At 43.5% G+C, this 20,985-nt stretch overlaps 2 long non-coding RNA genes and 1 pseudogene across 10 annotated transcripts; all 3 read right to left on the bottom strand.

Annotated features, from left to right (window-relative positions):
- The window catches only part of LOC115686198 (disease resistance protein RUN1-like), a 77,391-nt pseudogene that overhangs the window by 47,689 nt on the left and 8,717 nt on the right, over nucleotides 1-20,985 (bottom strand).
- Nucleotides 1,327-2,325, bottom strand: LOC130140162 (uncharacterized). The gene is made up of 2 exons (XR_008818159.1): nucleotides 1,771-2,325; nucleotides 1,327-1,497 (listed from the first exon to the last, which is right to left on the bottom strand). It is a non-coding gene; the product is annotated as an uncharacterized LOC130140162 (long non-coding RNA).
- LOC115686167 (uncharacterized) lies at nucleotides 9,826-19,514 on the bottom strand. 9 transcript variants are annotated; one of them, XR_008818157.1, is made up of 7 exons: nucleotides 19,354-19,513; nucleotides 14,391-14,437; nucleotides 14,099-14,314; nucleotides 12,146-12,284; nucleotides 11,342-11,582; nucleotides 11,163-11,255; nucleotides 9,826-10,697 (listed from the first exon to the last, which is right to left on the bottom strand). It is a non-coding gene; the product is annotated as an uncharacterized LOC115686167 (long non-coding RNA). The 9 variants fall into 9 exon arrangements; XR_008818158.1 differs by having other exon boundaries at nucleotides 11,163-11,592; nucleotides 12,146-12,257; nucleotides 19,354-19,514; XR_008818156.1 differs by having other exon boundaries at nucleotides 11,163-11,592; nucleotides 12,146-12,261; nucleotides 19,354-19,514.

The following is a 20,985-nucleotide window of genomic DNA, read 5'->3' on the forward strand; positions in this document are numbered from 1 at the left end:
TCTCAACTTCCAAGCACATTTTCCGTGAATTTGAGATCTCGAAATCTACAATATGTACAGGCATCGTGGATCCCTCCGAGGACTGTTGCCAACTTGTCGATCAAAATCAAGAGAATCTTGAGAGAAAAAGATTTCAACTACACGCTGCGACTTCCCTCGGCAACTTCACCAGCAGCAGCCGATCCGGAGACACCGGCAGCCTCGCCGGGAACTCCTCGTCCGACTCCCGACTCCGATCGTCCTTGAAGTTGAGCGCGTAGCTCATGAGATCGTACCCGAACTCCGAGGCCGCGATGTGGCCCTGCCTCCTGCACCTCCCAAGCTGCGCGATGATTCTCTAGCACTTCCACCGGATCTCCGGCAGCGGGAGCTCCTAAGCCGTCGAAAGCAGCCACGAGCAGGGCGATCGAGCCGCCTTGTAGCGGTTGCCATTGTCACAGTCCGAGGCGGCCTCATGGCAGACGGCAGCATGGCCGTCGTGGAAGCAGCAGAAGAGGAGGCGGGGAGAGGATGATGGGAGCTTGTGATGGAACAACATTTTGGGTGTGAGATAGAAAGAGAGATAGCGCGATGGACTCGGAGTCTTGGTCTGGTCTGTGCAAGTCTGCGAAGAGAGTGAATGGCGATGAGGAAGAAGATGGAGAAGAAGGATGAGGTTGGTGGGTATTATTTATAGGGTGGACCGGATAAGGACGGCGGCGCGCACCGGCGCGAGCAGCGGAGCAGGGGCAGTGCCAGTGATGAAGAAAACAGTGGGAAGTTCGTGGCATGTGGAGAAGTGGTTTTCTGCGTTAATCCCGCATGGGTTTTATCAATTTTGTTTTTCTTAACTTTCATTTTTTGGGCAGTTTAGTAATTAAGCAAAAGTCGAGGGACAACGTGGCGGGTGCTTCTTCCTTTTCCTCGTCTACGAAAGTTGAAAGATTAAATAATTGTTATTTATTGGTTATCGTATGACAAGTAGGAGGGGTTTTTTTAACATCCACTGCAACTTTAGCGCGAAGGAATCCATGAGACCCGGAGATTTGGTGCGAATTGACCCAACTTTCACCCCTTTGCCCGCCAAAGGAGCAATAGATTTCGTACTGTTTTTATGTCATTCAGTTGAAGGCCAATATATGTATTTGCAGCCACATCTCCAGTTCATCAAAACAGAGGTCCTCTAGTCTCCTCTGAGCATCCCATCTCTGCAGGTTTACGCAATTTCCCCTAATCAACCAAGGTCCAGAACTTAGGACTCTCTGCTTGGTGCCAATCGTGAAACCTGAACAAATACATCTTCTCATTCTGAGGGGTTATAGTAATCTCGCCCATACCATCCGAGGCTTTCCTTCAAACATTAGCTGTGCAGTTCGAGTCAAGCACTTCTCCGACAAGATCCTTCCCATCAAAACCATCTCAGCTTCCTCATCATCAACTTGCTCCAAAACCAAATGATCCCCCAGAAGATTGTCTACCAGAGATGCTTGCGATGTTAAGGGAACCTCTGCAGGCATCCTGTAATGAGAAAAAAGAAATAGATTAGCAGAGAATAAACTCAGAGATGTCGTCGAACAGTTGATAGGGGGCAGTGTGTAGTGATAGGAAAACTAATGCGACGAAACAATGCCAAAAAGACGTAACTAAAAGCAGATGGAAATATCCCATTCTTTTTGGAGCACAAATGCTAGAAAGCTAACATATGAAGATAAGAGAAAAACGGTTCTCCTAATTTTTAGCTTACAGAAGCTCTATTAGTGAACTCTCCTGATTTAAATTGCATACACACACTTATGTGTAATCGATCTTGAGCTTCAGTGGCCGAAAAATCGATCTTCAGCTCCACTCTTTAATGCCAATGATCTTCCACTATTTTTGCAGCGTTCGACTTCAACGCAGGGTTACACGACGTCGTGAACGTGTCAAATGGTGATAACAATAACTACAACAGTGCTTCTATATTCATACACTAACCAACGGACCAGCCAACTTTTCCCTCAACAAAGCCCGCGAGTATTACACCTTTGCTAACAGTGACTGTTGCACTCAAGGCCAAAACTTAGCTATCACCTTCAGTGAAACTTCCGCCGCCCCGAACTCCAGTCCAGCTAGATCCCCGTAACTGCCGGCCCCAACCACTGGGACCACCACATCTCCGCCACCACCAGGAAGTGATCAATGCTTCATATCTCTGTGGGACACTGCTAATCCTGTTCATGTCCATTGCCATAAGCTTATCATGTGAGTTCATTATACATGAGGATCATTATTTCTACTAGATATAGGTGGATTATTGATAGATCGTGAGATGTTGCTCCTCACCGTAAAGTGAATAAACTCGTTAAAATGCTTCTTCTCATAATTCCAGCATTATTCATATACATAACATTGCTCAAACTTGTAATGGTTCATTTCTTTGGAATAAATATATGGTTCTCCTCACAAATTCTGAATTTCGGCTCTATTCGCAGTTCCAATATCATGAAGACCGAGATTATTAGAAAATTAGAATGTGGTAGGAGACAAAACCTTGCATACTAGAAAGTCGTAATGGAGCATCACTAGAACAAATCCTCATTGGTGAAGCGAAAAAATCCCACCATTGGAATGACAAATGAGCAGAATAGTAAATCACATGGTGACGGGAAAACCGGTGTGAATCTTGTTAGGATCAAACTCATCACAAACAATCGATTGAGAACTAAAAATGACAATGAAACTATGAACTCATTCTTGCAGCCTTGCAGCATATTAAATTCACACCTGATGATTATTAGCTTGAAAGAACCCGACGAATTTTGGGGACTCAGAATGCCACAAGCCCAGCAGCATGATCGCTCTCTTTGCCTATGTGTTTTTGTACTTTGCCTCCAGAAGCTTCCTTAATAATCCACACGTCAATCATTAAATTACTTCTAGTAATCATATGAGAACAAACAAGAGAGAAAATTACAATTGCAATATCGCTGAACAATAAAAACCAATTCAAGCAATCAGGAAAAGCAAGCAAATTCACGTCATTCCTGAGTGTGGGATTTCTGTCGCCCAACTTAAGAAACTGAGATGACTATCGTCAAAGGGATTTTCTTAAAGAGTTGCTTGTTCTATCAATGTTTTGTGATTTCCACAGTATCAACATCGTGTATCAACCAGTATGCCAGCCATTAATCAACAGCATAAAAGTTTCACTCGCCATGTAAATTAACTCGCCATGTAAACAAAACAAACTGGATTTCTATACTGTATCGGCGGTTTTGTTTCAACTAAGATGGGCTATTTTCTTCTCATCCCCACTAAAAACTAAATGCCTTGATGTTTTCAAAATTATGATACATCACTTTGGCCGTTCAAATTATGATGCGTCGCTCTGAAAACTAAATAAATGATCCAAATTATTTGCACTATATATGTTAGCACACACATCTTTTGCAAACATATGTGTAGTCGTACAGGCAACTGTTATTCAATTTAACGGCAAAGCGGCTATCTCATGAAAATTCGAAGTTTTTTTCTTTATTTTGATGGTATGGCATAGAGACCTTAATTAATTTAACTTATTTAATTGGAATGGGTTCGAAAAAGTGCTAGAGGCATTGGCTTTATGTGAGCTCAATGCCTTACCATCGCTAAATCACGCGGGTCTTACATGAAATATGCCAAAATCAGTTTGATATAAGGAACCAACTGATGTCATGTTATATTGATATATGATATGCATCATAACCAATTGCAATATGAACTCTTAGTTTACTAAGTTTGAGTAGAATCTACCCCTTCTCAAGTCTATTTTCCAACTAGATGATACTTAACTCAGCCACAACTCGAAATTACAACATGTGGACTTAGTCTTCACGAAATTTCAAAGTGAAAAGTGTGGAATCTTGAAATCACAGGGCGTAAAGAGTTGATTTTAAAATTTGATGTTCTAGATTTTCATTAATGAATTTTTCCTTCTGTTCTTTGGCCAGGTTCATTAATGAAGAAAATTCGAAGATAGTGAACAAAAAATATTAATGTTTCGACCAAAAAAAGAGAAACAAAAAATTTTAATGCCTAAGGTAGACTGAACCCGTTATATTAGTCAGAGGGCGAAAGCCTAACATCAATTTGGGCTTAAACATCAACAAGAAGCCCGTTTTCTGAATTTATCCAACGTGAGGCTCCCTAGAAATGATGACCCAAAGATTAGATAGCGACCTGGAAGTTTTAGTACGATTGTAATTATTATTTGTACCTTTCTCGGCCTTCTGGCTAAGATCTAAGTGTCGATGATTATTTGGCCCTATATTTTCTGGTTTTCTCTTTATTCAGAAATGTCACGCCCCGTACCCCATTGGAACGCAACATCCCATCCCGGTCGATTTTGGTGCGACGTTCCCAGGAAGCATCGCCGACCCAATGCCCAACAGAGAACAAGCACAAGCGGAAGCGATTAAATAAACAACCCTGACAATTATAAAATACGAGCCAAGGATAGCCAAGCAATAAACACGATCGCAGTAGAAAATAGGTACATACTTACATTGCTATAAAAACCTTTTTACAATATTCGTTTATACAACAACAGCAGTCAACACTCATAATAGCAGCCTCTAGGTCAAAAGGGTCAGTGGCTAGGGGTACTGGATGGGACTAAGACAGGCTTCAGTCAAAAAGGTGTACTCGCTTTACTTAGGAGTATTGCTAACCTAGGGACCCCAGTCCGGGTCGGACCCTGAGGACTCCTCTATCGAGCTCTCCTGGGACTCGGACTCCTCGGAATCCATGTCCTCTGCTGCATCACTCTCGTCCACCGAATCCGGTTCTAACTCAGGGTCTAAGTATAATCCCAGCTCGTCCTTGGCTCCTATTTCTTGATCGGATCCCAGTTCCTCAACCTCTCCATCCTGTTCGTGATCTACTTCCATGGCTACCGGCTCTTCTTCATTCTGGTGGTCCAAGGGTTCCGGATCAGCATACAACACTTCAGGTTCCTCAGCCTCCTCGACCATAGCAGCAGGTCCGTCCACGGTTTCGCCCTGGCTGCTCCAATCAGGCGTAGTTGGAGGATCGGAAATCTCACCACTTACCATCTGTGCGATCATGACATTATTCACATCTACCGGGACATCAAAGGTCCTGAGCGGGGGTCCGATTGCTCCGTCGGCTCCTCGATAGCACCAAGCCACATATTCTTGGGTGTGGTAGTGCGCCTCTCCCACATTTACAAACAAAACAGCATAATATCTCACATAGGCTGCTCCATCACCACAGGGGTGCACGCTTGACGACCGCTGAATATTGTGCGGTATCCCAAAAAGAGGTGATGCCCTCGACATTCTACGGCTGGGGGTCTGAAATGTTTCGGTTTATACAACCGTGAGACGAATCTCAATGAGTTCAACCCCTAAACCTAGGCTAGGCTAGCATGCAATATCCTGACTGGAAATAAATATGTGAAACCATAGTGCAACAACAATCAAATAATCCTCCGACCCTGCAGGTTGGCAGTTCAATATATAATAATCACGGCACGTACATGACACATTATCACACGTACGCCAATCACATGCTCATGCACCGAGGCTCACACACTCGCATGCCAGTCCATGCATGTTCATACATGCAAATGTCGTTGACATGTCACGTGTATTTCCCGGCCCACTGGCCCACACTGGCACACTGGCAATCGCCCAATTTATTATTTATTACGACTCGAGTCATCAATTTTTCACGGCCCGGTGCGTCTAGCCTGCTTCAAAGTGCATGAGGCGCAGCAACCGATCTCGGCCCAAGGTGTCTCTAGCCTCGCTTCAAAGTGCATGAGGCGCAACACTGTTTCTCCTTGCGAACCGAGCCTCGCTTCAAAGTGCATGAGGATGGTCGCCTTTCGGACGTACCGGGCATCGTCCTGCTTCAAAGTGCATGAGGACGGTATCGACCCGAAGGTCCTTAGGTGATCACACCACTCATTATTATCTGAACCCAGCGTATAACGCTTCAGGGTATTTTAGGTGATCACATGCTCATGGCAGACACGCATTCTCACACAATTTCATCACATGCCACACTCTTGGCATACGCAATGCGTGTCCATGTTATGCAATGCAATGCACCACGAGCACCAATATAATTCAAACACTCAATGTCACAACATGTGCTTAATTGGCCCAATTAATACCGTGTGGCCTAACGTGCGATTCACAAATCAGTAATTCATTGTAAACCAAACAATGGCCAATCGCACTCCATAAACTCGGCCACACCACATACGACATAGCAGTACGAAATCAACCACAATTAGGCACAATTAACGTACAATCAGTCAACCCGGACATACCCGGTAATTTTCCAACGGGCTCCTAAATTGGTCATTTAATCCAATTAATCTCCCCAAATAATTCTCATTAATCCACTAAATTTCCCAATGATAATTTCTACCAATCCGTCCTCAACCCAGTCTGAAATACCCACTGATACTATCCAAGCTAGTTCAAATTGTACCGATAATAACTAAACCAGTCCAGAAAAACGCACTAACAGTCCTAATTCGGGTTTAGGAATTTTACTCACTTAATCCAAGATCACGACGACGAGGAACGGCGGCCAATCACTGATGAACAGTGAAACCGGCGGCGGAATTCCCGGAGGGGGGGGGGGCGCGTACTGTTCACGCGCACTGTTCACGCGGCACTGTTCACAGTGTACTGTTCACAGTGTACTGTTCGCGCGGTACGGACTTGTACGGATGGCGCGAAAAACGGTGGCCGGCGAAGTGCCGGTGACGGCCGCGACGTCCGTACAGTCGAGATGAAGAGTGATCCGTACGGGGACGCGATTAACAGTACCGTACGGACACCGTATGGACAGGCTGGATGGCGACGCACGGCGAGGCTGGACGGCTGGGTGGTGACGAAACAGCGATCCGAGCTCCGGCGAAGCTCCGGCGACCCTTTTTGCCGGACGGGAAAGAGAAAAAGAGGGAGAAAGAGAGAGAAAGGGAGAGAGAAAAGGCCTGGACAGGGGTGAGGCTGAAGCTGGGGGACTATGTGGTCGACGGCGGGGCACGGCGGTCGGCGGCGGCACTCCAGTGGCCGGCGGCAAACTCCGGCGAAGCCAAAACCAAGAGAGAAAATGGAGAAAAAGAGAGGAAAATGGAAGAGAAGCTGCTGGTGGGGGCTGGTTCTGCCGTGAGGGAGGGCTGAGGAGAGAGAAAACAGTCCAACTTGGTCAAATAAAGCAGCCCAAAGTGCCACGTGTCGCCGATCCGTGAAAAATGACCAAAACGCCCCTAATCTAACGGTTCTAAAGAGATAGGCTTAAATAATTGAGGGGCAATTGGGTCTTTGGTGCCAATAATGCAGCTGATAACCACAGTTACTTATCCCAAAAATTTCCCAAAAATTCGGACCCGAAAACGGCCCAGGGGCAAAACCGTCATTTTTCCGGTCCCGGGGCGAAATTCCAATTTTCGCACATACGTGTTCCATATGTGCGTGGCCAACATAATATGGCGTCGGATTCGCGAAATTCACTTTCTAAGCCCTCGAAAATCGACTGCGAAGTTTCGGGAATAAAATAATATTATTTTTCCAATTTTTGTCGAAATTCCAATTTTTGGCCAAAACCACTCTAAATGTGCATGGCCACCCCAAAATGACCTTGGCCGCGAAAAATAACCTCAAACGGCCTCCGAATCCAGCCTCGGTGCCCACAGGGGCAAAACCGTAATTTTTCACCCCCGGACCGAAATTCCACTCTTTACTCGTACTAACTCCAAACGTGTGTGGCCAGCGTAATATGACGTCAGATTCCCAAAAATTGTCTCTTAAGCCTTCGAAAATCGGCATCGAAATCCGGGCCCAATTCCGTGAACAAAACTCGCTAAACTTTCAATTTCAGGGTCTCTCACTAACGGGCGGCTGTTTAGGATCTACGCGTATCGACCTAGGGTTATTTGACTTACAACGGTCCCGATCATTAAGAGAATGAGAAATCATCACTAGTTCCAGAGGTCGCGATGTTTCGGTTCAGGTTCAGGGCTGGTTGGTCACGTGCACTTTCGGTCTTGCAGAATCACCTGCGATCCGATTGTACATCGTTGGCCATGGCCAAACCAAATCCATCACCTTTCCTAAGATCGGCCCACGTTGGCCCAAAATATTCCCTCATCATATCTCGAGATCGGTGTCCCGTTCACTATCGAGTCCCTGGTCCACGTACCGTTTCCTAGTTAGCCATACCCCATTGGTTAGTATCCCAAGAGTGATCAGCTCCGGGCGAGACTTACCAAAATGAAATGCGAAATATTGTCAATTTTATTGATCCCGGAATTACATCGAAATTCGGGCTGTTACAAGAAATGCTCGATTGTCGATTAATTGTATCCGAAGACAATCTCCGAATGATTAAAAATCTCGGTAGATGTAGGGGTAAGCAAAAAACTGTTCATACCTTTATGTTCAATTGAACCTCTGACAAGACTGCTTTCTTAAATAAATGGAACACAAATCAAACAAATTTGGCTTCAATCATTTTGAAACTGGCCAAACCACGAATCCATATTATATAATCTATGAGGTTCATAATTACTTTTACCATTTATACATGAAGTAAGGTTTTTTTTTTGTTTTTTTTAATTATGAAGTAGGTTTGATGTTCATTTTCGTAATTTATGAATTTTTGTGTGTGGAGACCTTGACGTTGAAACCACATCAAACTGCATCGGACTCATCCCTAGGTACACATTAATGGTTTAAGACACCTCAGCCACTTCTTAAATATAGATCCAGATATAGACGATCATCGGAAATTTCTATCATAAAATTGGCAATCATAAGTCCGAGGATTGAAGGATTATTTCTTTAGGTTCCGAATAGGTAGCAAACCTTGCAGGCTCTTCATACAGTCTTATGTGTTATACAACGATCACTTTCTAATTGATAGCGATCAATTGACAGATTTTATTATTGCATTTCCTGGTCAAAACATAATTGCTTCCTAACACCTTCACATTCCTTATGACGGTATCTGAATTTAAACATTCTGGAGTTATCTTTTACTAAATATTGTTCGTTCGGTTCATTCGTTCGTTTCTACCTTACCAAAAAAAAAAATATTGTTCGTTTCATTGTTCACGTCATGATATACGGCTAGATTTGGTTTGGCCTCTTTAATCAGTTTTTCAAAAGATTCACCAGTCCTGGTGCATTGCTTGTGGTTTAATTTGTCAAATGCTTGAATCTTCAGACTTAATGGATGACTGAATATGTCATTGTCACTTTCCAATTTCTGTCAAATCAATGGCAGGTTTGGGAGTTTTTGGGATGCTACTTGATCAATGATTTGTATGATCTCTGGACTCCAGAACATTTCCTACTTCTAGGACTCTGCATTGTTTGACGCTTTCTCTTGATCAAAAGTTCTGTTGTTACTATTTTCGGCCTCCAAAATGGCATTTGTCACAAGCATTTATGCAAGTTATCCATGGAATTCGCGAAGAGCATACAGAGGATTGGTGTGATGCAGTACTGATCTCCTCTGAGTCAGTTTTTATGTATAGATGCTGAGACTACAGACTGAAACATAGTCTTTTAGTTTTTAAGGTTTAGACACTTGATACAAACAAATTCAGCTGATTCCTGAATGACATCGACCAAAAATGCTCTTCTGAGTCCCGGTTCTTCTCCTTTCTTTGGAAAGACACCTGATACAAACAAGCGATTGAGTTGCGATATGTCCTAATTCAGTTATCCTGCAGAGTTATTGTAGAGTATGAAGTAACAGATACAACATCGTGACATAGAAGCTTGCAAATCTAGATGTAGACTAGTGTTAACAAGATCTGAACTTTTGGCCACTTCATCATATATGTTTGATCTGATCAAGTGAATATCGATTAGTCAAATATTACGGTCGGTTGCTGGAATGATCTACAAATTGAATATAATAGAGAGTAAAGAATTTGTGGAATCGCAGTCCATTATCAAATCATCCTCCTCAATCCCATTACAAAGGTTTGAGCGATGTCACATTCATTCCCACCCTATCCCGCAATCCATTTGGCCAATATCATTGAACTGACCTTTCCTGCCATCGAAAGACATGTAAATGCATCATTTTGGACATTTTCTTCGTCAGTGAATGATTAGTACTGGCTTTCTCTATTTCAATCTCAATCTCACTCACCAACCCCTCAGAAAGTTTTATACTCAGTCGAAGTAACAAAGCTCATCTGGAAATTTTAGCAGAAAGGAATCCACAATGTCCCTGAGATTTGGTATGAATTGACTCAACTTTCACCAGTTTGCCCGCCCAACAAGCAATAGGTTTCGCATTGTTCTCTTTCATTTGGTCTAAGGCCAATCCATGTATTTTGCAGCCACACCTCCAGTTCATGAAAACAGTGGTTCTCCTGTCTCCTCTGAGCATCCCATCCCTGCAGTTTATGCAATCCACCAAGGGCCAGAACTTAAGACTATCTCTGCTTGGTGCCAATCGTGAAACCTGAACAAATACATCTTCTCATTTTGAGGGGTTATAGTAATCTCACCCATACCAGCCCAGGTTTTCCTTCAAACATTAGCTACGCAGCTCGACTCAAGCACTTCTCCAACAAAATCCTTCCAATCAAAACCATCTCAGCTTCCTCATCATCAACTTGCTCCAAAACCAAATGATCCCCCATAAGATAGTCTACCAGAGATGCTTGCGATGTCAAGGGAACCACCGCAGGCATCCTGTAATGAGAAAAAAGAATAGATCAGCAGAGAATAAACTCAGAAATGTTGTTGAACAGTTGATAGAGGCAGTGTGCAGTAATAGGAAAACTAATGCGACGAAACAATTCCAAAGAGACTTAACTAAAATAGAAAGCAGATGGAAATAACTAATGATGATAGCGAATAGGAGGATTATGGATGATCGAGAAGAATGGGGGGTGACGATCATGGAGGAAGGTAGCTGAAAGAAAACATCATTATGATGTAGGGAAAGCTCTTGACAAAGAGAGAAAAGCACTCACAGAGGGGAGAGAAACAAATCTATGTATACCTTCCTGAAGAGAACTCAATATCCCATTTTTATTGGAGCATAAATGCTAGAAAGCTAACATATGAAGACAAGAAAAACAGTTCTTGTAATTTCTAGCTTACAGAAGCTCTGTTAGTAAAATCTCCTGATTTAAATTGCATAGATGTACTTACGTGCAATCAATCTTGAGCTTCAGTGGCCGAAAAATCAGTCTGGAACTTCACTCTTAAATGCCAATGATCTTCCATTATTTTTACAGTGTGCTACTGCAATGCAGGGTCACATGATGTCGTGAACATGTCAAATGGTGCTAACAATAATTGCAACAGTGCTTCTATGTTCATAAACTAACCAACAGACTGGCCACCTTTTCCCTCAACGACGCCTGCAAGTATAACTTTGTCTACATCTTTGCTAACAGTGACTGTTGCTCTCGGGGCCAAAAATTAGCCGTCACCGTTAGTGAAACTTCTGCCTCCCCGACCTCCAGTCCAGCTGGATCCCCGTAACTACCAGCGCCAACCACTGGGACCACCACATCTCTGCCACCACCTGGAAGTGATGCTTCATATCTTTGTGTGAAACTGCTGGTCCTGTTCATGTCTATTGTCATAAGCTCATTATATGAGTTCATTATACATGAGGATCATTGTTTCTACTAGATAAAGATGGACTATTGATAGATTGTGAGATGTTGCTCCTCATCACAAAGTGAATATACTCATTAAAATGCTTCTTCTCATAAGTCCAGCATGATTCATATGGATAACATTGCTCAAACTTGTAATAGTTCATAAATTTCTTTGGAAAACATATATGATTCTCCTCCAAATTCTTAAGTCCGGCTCTATTAGTAGTTCCAAAATCATGAAGACCAAGATTATTAGAAAAATTAGAATGCGGCAGGAGACAAAAACTTGCATATACTGGCAAGTCGAAATAGAGCATCACTAGAGCAAATCCTCATTGGTGTAGCGAGAAAAACCCCACCATTGGAATGACAAATGAGCAAAACAGTAAATCACTTGGAGACAGGAAAAATGGTGTGAATTTTTGTTAGGATCAAACTCAACACATAATCGGTTGATTGAGAACTTAAAATGACAATGAAACTATGAACCAACTCTTGCAGCCTTGCAGCATATCAAATTCACACCTGATGATTAGCTTGAAAGAACCCAACAAATTTTGGGGATCCAGAGCGCCACAAGTCCAACAGCATGACCGCTCTCCTTTGCCTGTGTGTTTTTATACTTTGCCTCCAGAAGCTTCCTTAATAATCCACATGTCAATCACTAGATTACTTCGAGCAATCAGTGAGAACAGACAAAAGAGAAAATTACAGTTGCAATATCCCAGAACAATAAAAAACCAATTCAAGCAATCAGGAAAAGCAAGCAAATTCGCATCATTCCTGAGTGTGGGATTTCAGTCGTCCACCTTAAGAAACTGAGATGACTATGGTCAAACGGATTTTCTTAAAGAGCTGCTTGTTCTTTCTACGTTTTGTAATTTCTACAGTATCAACATTGCGTATAAAGTTAAACCAGTATGCCTGCCATTAATCAACAGCATAAAAGTTTAACTCGCCATATAAACAAAACAAACACCTTATAGATGACCTGCAAGCGAGCAGAACAACCTTCAAATGCAAAACTTGAAAAAAGATTATTAATCTAAAAGTCCGGTTCCTGGTATCATGTTGAGATTGAAGAATCACAGGGGATGACAAATGACGAATTATTTTCTCAAAAGGCACTCTTATGATCTAGTCCTCCAACAAGGGCTGCCAGCTACATTCCTACCACGATCAAGAGAAAGATTTCATTCCAACTAAGAGGCATGAATCACTCAGTAATGCACAAAAAAGAGTTTCACGGATGATTCACCAGGACTGCCAGCTTCATTCATGACTTTATCAAGTCTAAGGTTTTGTCTTATTAGGGGACAGGGATCATCTCGAACTATCACCAGAATGTGATCTCAAGAAAACCCAACGTAACAACTGCTCATATTCTATATGAGGAAAGCTCATGACAATTCAGATATTGGCTTTAGCCACTTGCATTGGGAAATGACTAAAGCTTGTGGAAGCTCCAAGTCTCCAAGCCCTCGAGGCTCAATTAGTTTGTTGCAGTCTCATGCGACAATTGATGAGCATCATGAAATCTCTATACTTTATAGGTATCTCGATCCTTTGAGCCCTGGGATGTCTGATAGTTCGCAACAAGCTATCACTATCAAGTTCCTTAAATCTTCAAATTTCAACGCATTTGGGAATTTTGCAAACTTTTGCAGGATGAAAATATCTCTAGGCTTTCAGTGTCATTTAGCTTCTCACGGTGGTTGATGTTTCAACCTTTTCAGGGTTTTCAATCACGATAGATCCAATAATCTCCCAAGGGAAGTGCAACCACAGATATCCAATATTACCAAAATATCCAGCCCGTCAAGACCGCGTTTCAATTAGACTCTTGCAGCTTGCAACATCAAAGCCCTCAAATTATTTAAACTAGAAAGGTCTGGTTATCTTTCGATGGATGTGCAATTAGAGATATCCAATCTTACCAATAATCAACCTCTCAAGGCCGTGAATTTCAACTAGATTCCCGCAGTCTGCAGCATAGAATCCCTTTAGACATTTTTAACTTGAAAGGTCTGTTTATCTTTTAATGGATTGAAAGGTCTGGTCATTTAGTAATGGACATGCATTTAAAGACATTAAACCTACCCAACAGATTCTTATTAATCAATCAAGACCTCGAACTTCAACTAGATTCTTGCAATTTGCAGTTTGAAATTCGAAGTCTTTAAACTGGAAAAGTCTGGTAATCTTTTAATAGAAGAGCACCCAGAGATATTCAATCTTGCCAGTAAATCCAACCTGTAAAGACCATGAATTTCAACTAGATTTCGACAATTTGTAGCATGGAATCTTTCAATGGATGCGCATCCAGAGATACAGAATGTTTCCAGATATTCTATATGTGTCAAAGCCTCAAACTTCAACTAAATTCTGGCAGTTGGCAGCATCTGATTCTTTTAGATTCTTTAAACTTGAAAGGCCAAGTGATTGAATGGACACGCAAACAGAGATATCCAAACTTACCAGACTCTTGCAGTTGGCAACACATGATAGCCTTAGATGTTTCGAACTCGAAAGGTCCCCTGAATTGCAACTAGATTCTTGCAACTAGCAGCGTTTGTTTCGAAGTTGTAAAGCAACACCTTCTGCATTCATTTTCTGCACAAGTGCATCTAAAGAGCCAAAATGATTGTCAATGGCCCAACCGAGGAAACCTTTTGGTGGCTCACCACCTCCTACCTGCATTACCCAACATATGAGGCCAGAGAGACATAGAGCGACCGCATGGATCAAAATTTGTCAAACATGCATTTACCTGAATTGGAGCAAGATTATTCCAGAATGTGGAGTGATTAACATGACCTGAACATAGGTTACATCCACAAAATCATAAGAGGAGCAAAATCAAAAGGATAATAACGGGCTAAGCGCCAAAAGCTAATCTTTAATAGTTGAATATGCACATAGAGAAAATAAAAAGAAAATTTGAGATCGTTGGATAGTTTATAAAAACAAGAAGAGGTAATAGAATGGCCGGCACAACCATCAGTGCTCTTAAAAAGAACACAAAATTTCCGCAAATTGTTTTCAAACAATAGACCTGAATGAAGCGCGTTTCAAATGTGATGAAGTTCTGTAAGAAAGTTCAATCACAGTCGTGGTTCAACATGCCTTTGCAAAACTGCATGAACTACCACCACAATGCCTATGAAGCTTACTTAAAAATGAATTGATAATATCTAATACAACATTTCACACTTGTTCATCACATGCTATAAATTATTCATATGAAACAAAACGAAACTCAGAAACCCTAATTTCACCTCTTTTCCCCTTCCATTTAGTTGGTAGCAACTGCAATAAGGATGTGATAAAAAATAAAACCTACCGATACAAAGACTAATCTAAGCAACAGTCTTCAGGATGGAAAGACAACCCTCAACAAATTTTTCCTCCTAGTCAGTAAGCACAACACAATCTGCATGTGGTCACATTCGAATGCCACCCATCCTCGCTAGTGCCATATATGTAACAGTCTGAATTTTCGATCCTTTTCCCGGGATTTAAGAAATGAATTTGACCAATGCACTATAGTGAGGTCTCACCCGGAAATGCGCATTCACGGGATGCTAACCTTAGGGGTAGGGCCGTTACGGGATTGAGTTCGCACGACCAAAGAACTCGACCTGGGTTCGACTTCGACCATATCGATTGACGAGGGAATGTTTTGAGCCAACCGAGACCGATCTATTTGATTGATCGTGTCCAAAGGGCACTAGTGACAGACCCTCGCAATTATATGACAACCGAGGTCGTCCCGGGTGGAGTAAACTTAAACGTGATTTGACTTAGTGTCGGTCACGGGTCGAGAGCGCGTACTTCTAGAGAGCCACCCGTTAGCCAGAGATAAGCTAAAGTTGCTATTGCTCGATTTTAGTCATTTCTTGGAATTCGGGCCCGGGAATCGAGAATTTTGAAAGTGACAATTTTGGACGGCCGATGACGTTTTTGGCTTGGCCAACCTTGGGGCCACCCATTTCTGCAAAAAAAATGGATTTCGGTCCGGGGCCGGAAAAATTACGGTTTTGCCCCTGTGGGCACCGAGGCTGGATTCGGAGGCCGTTTGAGGTTATTTTTTGCGGCCAAGGTCATTTTGGGGTGGCCACGCACATTTAGAGTGGTTTTGGCCAAAAATTGGAATTTCGACAAAAATTGGAAAAATAATATTATTTTATTCCCGAGACTTTGACGTGGATTTTCGAGGGCTTGCGCGATGAATTTCGCGATTCCGACGCCATATTATGTTGGCCACGCATATATGGAACGCGTATGTGCAAAAATTAGAATTTCGGTTCGAGATCGGAAAATTACGAAAATGCCCCTAGGCCATTTTTGATTAATTCCGAAAATTGGATTTAATTTTGGGATTAACCAAGGTGAGTTAGGCTTAACTCAGGTCTGGTCAACCATGGTTAAGAGCAAATGACCATTCTACCCCTAAATTATTGGATTGGATCAAATTTGGGCCCTTGGATTAGGGGCAAAATTGTCCAATGGGCCTAGATTGTGACACTTGGATCCCACTAAGCTATCTTTGACCTATTTGACCAGACCATCTCTCTCTCTCCTCTCAGCTATTTGGTTATTTTCCCCCGTGCAAGTTCTTCTTCTTCTCCGTTTCTTGTTCTTCAGACACGTTTCGCCACTTCCAGTCTTGTTCACGCCGGAACAAGATCCCTGCCGGCTGCCCCCACCAAGCCAACATCACCAGCAACCATTTCCACCTCGTGCGCCACCACGCCCCAGCTTTTGTCCAAAACAGCCTTGTTTCTCTGTTTTTCTCTTTCCCGGTCTGCAAACAGTACCGCCGGAGCTTCGCCGGAGCCCCGATCGCCGTTCCGTCGACACCCAGCCGTCCAGCTCGCCGTACGTCGCCGTCCAGCCAGTCCGTACAGTGTCCGTACGGTACTGTTCACCGTCCGTACGGATCACTGTTCACGCGGACCGTCGGACGCCGCGGCTGTCACCGGCACCTCGCCGGCACCGTCCCAGCCTGTCCGTACAGTGTCCGTACGAGTGTACTGTTCACCGCGTTCGTACGGCGCACTGTTCACGCCGTCCGTACATCGCCGGCGACGCTGCTGCCGCTGTCCCGGCCCGTTCCAGCCCCGTTCTGTCTCGCCTTTTTTGGGTAAGTGTCTCCCCCAAAAACTACCTAGGAGCTCGGGTATTTCTAGACTCGTTTAGGACTCGGTTTAGGCGATTTGTGACTGTTTTAGGGGCTGGTCGGGACTGATTTGAGTGACTGATTATTTGGTGGTTGCGGACTGATTAGGCGAAGAATTTTGAGGTTTAGGGAGCTTGGATTAGGGCTGTGATGTTGGGGTTTGATCGGAATTAATTTGTGCGATTAATTAATGGGATTGTGCCTTGAATGGAAATTTGTGCGTGGTTGTGTGATTGTGCTTGTTGGTTGGCTTGGAAATCGTTGTGGGCTGATTTGGTTTGTGCATTGGGCTGAATGTGGTGTGGTGGCGTGCCGTGTTTATGTAGCCGTGAAGTGTGGTGATATGGTGATGTGAATGTGCATTGAATTCGCGTGCCGAGAGCGTGTGGTTAAATGGTGCGTGTTTGTGTGACGAGAATGCGAAATTATGGAATGTGTGTGAAGTGTGTATGTTTGGCAGTGTGTGTTTGTGTGGTGGCGTGGTACGTGTGGAGAGTGTGGAACGAAGGTTTGGAAATGTGGGATTGGTTGGAAAGGATCCGTCCTGAGGCGTGTTCGTTTACGCGGGACGATGCCGTCCCCGACGAGGTGACGATGCCCGGCCCGACGAGGTGTCGATGCCTCGACGTGGTCGAAGACCGTTGGCCGATGCGTTTACGCGGACGCGGTAGAAGGAAAGTGTGTGTAGGATTCCGTCCCGAGGCGTGTACGTTTACGCGGGACGATGCCGTCCCCGACGAGGTGACGATGCCCGGCCCGACGGGGTGACGATGCCTGACGAGGTCAGAAGACCGTTGGCCTGATGCGTTTTACGCGGGCGCGGTAGTAGTGGAAAGGTTGAGAATGAGTGGGATTTGGCAAGACAAGCGAGAGGATTGTGGAAAGTGACGCATGGTGTGAGTAGCGTGCGAGTGTGTTTGTATCGCGTGATGTGATGCTTAATTATGGGGTAGAAACCGCTAGGCACGGTATGGGACGTGCCCAAGTGGTTTCGTCTTATAATTGAGGCACGCGCGTCCGTGATTCCTTGCTGTGATGTGTTGGCTGTGTTATTGTCTAACGTGCAGGAACGTGCGTGATGGATTCCAGGTAGGGTCGCATGTGATTGTTAGTTTGGCCGATCGTTGTGTGTTATGTGTGTTTTCGTCTGGCGATACGTGAGTGCCTACGTGGGGTTTGGGGTTGTACACTTATTGAGATTCGTCTCACGGTTGTATAACCGCCACTTTGAGACCCCGGCCCTAAACCCGGGAAGTGCGCCTTTTCTTTTGGAAGTCCGGGAGCGCTGTTGGTGCCCGGTGGAGCTCGCAGTGAGTTCCGAGTTTCAAGCCGAAATTGAGGCGGACGGACGAGGCGATCCTTAGGTTTTTCCCTAGGGTTTTAGGGGTTGTGTAAATCGGGTTGACCCATAGGGAAGTTAAGTTAACCAGACCTCGATCTTTTGTTTAAACGGTGACTGAGGATGTTAGTCTGTATTTATGTCTGGAATATGATGTTTGTATATTTGGTGTTGTATGAATATGTGGTTGCTGGATTGTTCTGTTGTTCTACCCCGTTGTCGTCATTATTTGTCCGGGGTTTTATTATTCGCTTCCGCATGTGGCTCTGATGTTTGGGTTGGGTCGGCGACGTTCCTGGGACGTCGCATCATTTCGACCGGAGCAGGGGATGTCGCGAGCTCGATGGGGTTCGGGGCGTGACAATATAGATCCAAAACTTGTCACTCCGTACATTCTATAGTACTATGGTTCATCAGGAGCACCAGCGCACCATTCACATCAATATGGAAAAAGCTATTGACAACCAATCAGACATTGGTGAGCTATCGCAGACAAATACTGAAAAACCAGGAACTTTGGCTCTAGAGGGGAGCTAACCCATCAAGGATTTGACATGAGCCGCAACTGCAGATAATAGATTTATCTTACCGAGTGCTGGCAAAGCCAGATCAGTCACATTATATACACTACAAATTTCCTCGCAAAGGATAGCTCATCTTTGAAATGTGCCGCTTCTTATATTCAATTGTCCATGAGTTAAATTCTCGACCACCTTTCACTCTCAATTTCATTGAATCTCAAGAAGCTTTCATCACAAATAACGCCTTCCTTCAGTGCACTAACCTTAAATGGAACAAAGTTGAGAGCATTTTTCCTTGTTCATCTGTTTCGCTGACGAATAAGACTATATGCTAAATTGCATTCAGCTACCGTGACCGAAAACCTTAACAGCTCAGCCTAGTCCTCGTCATTTCTCGAGGGAACACATTAAGTCACTAAGGATTGACCCCAAATGAGAAGTCAAGCACGTCCTCAGCAAATTTGACTCTGGCAATTCATTAAGGTCCTGTTTCTATGCAACGGCAGGCAACAGTTAAAGAACAATCCGAACACTCGATGAGTCCGCGTTAGACAAGAGAATGCTCCATCAATTATCGCTCCTGACAAATTTCGCCCTCACTTCCATTGAACTTAGAAAGCAAACAACAAAAACTAAATCCCAGACAGAAGGAACAAAAGAAACAAGAGGACAAAACAGAAGAGAATCGAACCTCCGCCATTGAACTTGATAGGCGCTCTGCAACTTATTGACGACGGCCGGAGCGTCGCCCTCGCCTATGGCATCGTGGAGCTGCTCGAGCGCCTCGTTGGAGGCCTGGCAGTGGCGGTGCTTCGTCTGGCGGTGGAGCTGCATGATCTCGCCGCTGGTTGCGGGCTGGAGAGCGCCATAGTTGTAGGGGAGATCAAGCCGCCAATTGGAGCCGAGGCCTTAGGTGGAGGCTGAGGCTGAGGCTGAGGCTGAGAGCCATTGGCGCTCTGCTCTTTCTGTCGTATTTTTATTATTAATTTCTTCAATGTCGTATTCTATGCAAGGCCCCCGCCCAGGCCACCCAAAATACTGGTATGTGGTGGCTTCTTTTCGCCCAAAGGACTTGTCGCGGATCAATTTCTGTAAGCGCTTCTCACGCGACAAATCCATATATGGAAGAGAAAGCTTCGATAGTCTGACGGGAAGCTCGGGGAGACATTCAAGTGGACGGCAATCATAAAGAGTGAGTTCCTCGAGAATGGTTAGTTTGGAAAGAAATGGTAACGATGGACTTGGGAAAGTGATGTGCAGAGCTGTTAAGCTGGAGGGCGGTTTCGGTATTCCTCGAAGGTTTTTGCAAAATTCAACGCTGAGACATTGGAGAGAAGAGAGCTTAGAAATGCTTTCTGGCAAGCTCAAAATGCCCGAATAGTCTAAATGAAGCTTGTTTAGCGAAACCAGTTCGCCTATACTATTAGGCAGTCCTTTCAGATTTTTGCACCATATTGCACTCAACTCTTGAAGTTTCGCCAGCATTCCAATAGCACTAGGCAATTCCGTCACGGGAGTCCAATCAATGTTCAAGATCCTCAAATTTTGCAGATTCCCAATACTTTCAGGTAATTTTGTAATCGATTCTTCCGTTCTCCCTACTCTTGCTGATACCTCCTTCAATTCCCTACAATACTCGACATTCAAGGAGACGAGAGTCTTCATATGCCAGATAGAATGATGAATTGCTTCCAGACTCCGACAGATTTTAAGAATCAAAATCTCCAAACTTTTGAAAGCAGACAAGTCGGGAGTTCTTCTCAAATGTTTACAATACGAGAGGTTGAGAACTTTCAGCTCGGTTGCCATCTGAAAGAAACAAAGGAAAACCTCAGTGAAATTGGACAGCTGCAACGTGTGATTTTCCACTATTCCTTGTTTTTTTTTATAAGAATCTATAAGATTCCCGAAAAATACCCATGCTCCACTACTTTTTCACAGTTGTTTTATTTGATTTTAAATGTTCTTTAATAGTATTAGGCTACACCATCATATTGATTTTTTTAAACATATCCATTGCAAAAAGAATGTTAGGGAATTACAAGTGCTAACCATGTTTATTTTCGGATAAATTTTCAAAAAGAAAATATATTCAGTTTTTAAGAGCTATGGCAATGCCATTGATTAGACACAAGCAAATTTTATTATCAAAAAGCAGATGACACTTCAATAACGGGTAGTTTAATTATGAAAAGCAATTTTTTTAATGTTATATGTACAAGATATAAAGAATGTTGTATTCCAAAAAAAATTAATGTCACTAGAAGGATAACTTTATTACTCTCAGAACATTAATAATTTATATTTGTGTTATACAGTGACG

This window comes from Syzygium oleosum, unplaced genomic scaffold (genome assembly GCF_021117445.2).
Source record: "Syzygium oleosum isolate NSW1041296 unplaced genomic scaffold, Sole_v2.1 Sole_v2.16, whole genome shotgun sequence".
Classification (NCBI taxonomy): Eukaryota; Viridiplantae; Streptophyta; class Magnoliopsida; order Myrtales; family Myrtaceae; genus Syzygium; species Syzygium oleosum.